Genomic DNA, 2,327 nt, shown 5'->3' on the forward strand with positions numbered 1-2,327 from the left:
ACATATCCCCATGAATGGAGATGGATGAGCAGGTAAATGGTGTCACGCTGGTTAGCGTTGAAGTCAGGGCTGGCAAGGAGTAAGTCATCAACATATTGGATTATCATCATAGAATTTACAGTGCAGAAGGAGGCCATTCGGCCCATCGAGTCTGCACCGGCTCTTGGAAAGAGCACCCTACCCAACACCTCCACTCTATCCCCATAACCCAGTAACCCCATCCAACACGAAGGGCAATTTGGGACACTAAGGGCAATTTATCATGGCCAGTCCACCTAACCTGCACATCTTTGGACTGTGGGAGGAAACCGGAGCACCCGGAGGAAACCCACGCACACACGGGGAGGATGTGCAGACTCCGCACAGACAGTGATCCAAGCCGGAATTGAACCTGGGACCCTGGAGCTGTGAAGCAATTGTGCTATCCACAATGCTACCGTGCTGCCCGAATGGTGGAGCCATCAGGAGTTGATAATGTCGCTAACTGGGAGTGCAATGCTTGTGAGAAAAGGGTTGGAGACTGAATGAAGCCCTGTGGGAGCCTAGTCCAAGTGTATTATTTGCCCTTAAATGTAAAGGCAAAAAAATACTGTGATTCAGGGGCGAGGGGTATCGCAAAAAAGGCATGTTGTAAATCAACAAGGGTGAAAACAGTCGCTTCCGGTGGGACATTACTAAGGATTGTCGCCGGGTTTGGGACAATAGGATGTAAGGTTTCCACTATCTGATTAATACGTCGGAGGTCTTGGACCAAACGCCATTCGGCTGGTCTTCATATCTTAGGAACTGGAAGAATCGGGGTGTTACAGGGCGATTAGCATGGTACCACAATTCCCTGTTGAAGGAACGATTGAATCATGACCGACACTCCTTCTTCAGCCTCGGGGCACAAAGGTACTGTGAAATCGAGGGCAAGGGCATGTTAGGTTTAACTTTAATAACAACGGGAGAGACATTAGTGAGACCAACTTCGTGTTTGGAGGCCGTCCATAAATCTGCGGGTAGTTCAGAAGTCGTTGATTGGACTTAACGATGGTGGTGCAGTGTGTCAATGGGGACAAATGGGCGTTGAAAATATTCTAAAGTGCCTGCGGGTAGGATTTGACTTCCATTAAAGAAAGGGTCAGCTTGTCCTCGCAATGCAGCTGCCAGAAATCCCAAGCACTTGGCACTGTAGCCTTCATTCACAGAAAGGGTCACGTGGGGTGACACAAGTCCGGACTGACGCCAGAGGCCAACAAAGGAAACGGATTGTAGAGAACCGAGGGCGTCTTGGTAAATGCTCTCCAAATCAGGCGAGCATCCTGTATGATCGGAGCAAAGAGTGACATGTGGATCGGGAATATGTCCCCTCATGCTAGACATCACCATCCGAGGAAAAAGGCTCTCACTGTCCACCCTATCCAATCCTCTGATCATCTTGTATGCTACAATTAAGTCACCTCTTAACCTTCTTCTCTCTAACGAAAACAGCCTCAAGTCCCTCAGCCTTTCCTCATAAGATCTTCCCTCCATACTAGGCAACATTCTGGTAAATCTCCTCTGCACCCTTTCCAATGCTTCCACATCCTTCCTATAATGCGGCGACCAGAATTGCATGCAATACTCCAAATGCGGCCGCACCAGAGTTTTGTACAGCTGCAACATGACCTCATGGCTCCGAAACTCAATCCCTCTACCAATAAAAGCTAACACACCGTACGCCTTCTTAACAACCCTCTCAACCTGGGTGGCAACTTTCAGGGATCTATGTACATGGACACCGAGATCTTGCTGCTCATCCACACTGCCAAGAATCTTACCATTAGCCCAGTACTCTGTCTTCCTGTTATTCCTTCCAAAATGAATCACCTCACACTTTTCTGCATTAAACTCCATTTGCCACCTCTCAGCCCAACACTGCAGCTTATCTGTGTCCCTCTGTAACTTGTAACATCCTTCTACACTGTCCACAACTCCACCGACTTTAGTGTCATCTACAAATTTACTCACCCATCCTTCTATGCCCTCCTCCAGGTCATTTATAAAAATGACAAAAAGCAGTGGTCCCAAAACAGATGCTTCTGGTACACCACTAGTAACTGGACTCCAGTCTGAACATTTCCCATCAACCACCGCCCTTTGTCTTCTTCCAGCTAGCCAATTTCTGATCCAAACTGCGAAATCACCCTGAATCCCATGCCTCCGTATTTTCTGCAATAGCCTACTGTGGGGATACTTATCAAATGCTTTACTGAAATCCATATACACCACATCAACTGCTTTACCCTCATCCACCTGTTTGGTCACCTTCTCAAAGAACTCAATAAGGTTTGTGAGGCATGACC

Source organism: Scyliorhinus torazame, chromosome 3 (genome assembly GCF_047496885.1).
Source record: "Scyliorhinus torazame isolate Kashiwa2021f chromosome 3, sScyTor2.1, whole genome shotgun sequence".
NCBI classification, from domain to species: domain Eukaryota; kingdom Metazoa; phylum Chordata; class Chondrichthyes; order Carcharhiniformes; family Scyliorhinidae; genus Scyliorhinus; species Scyliorhinus torazame.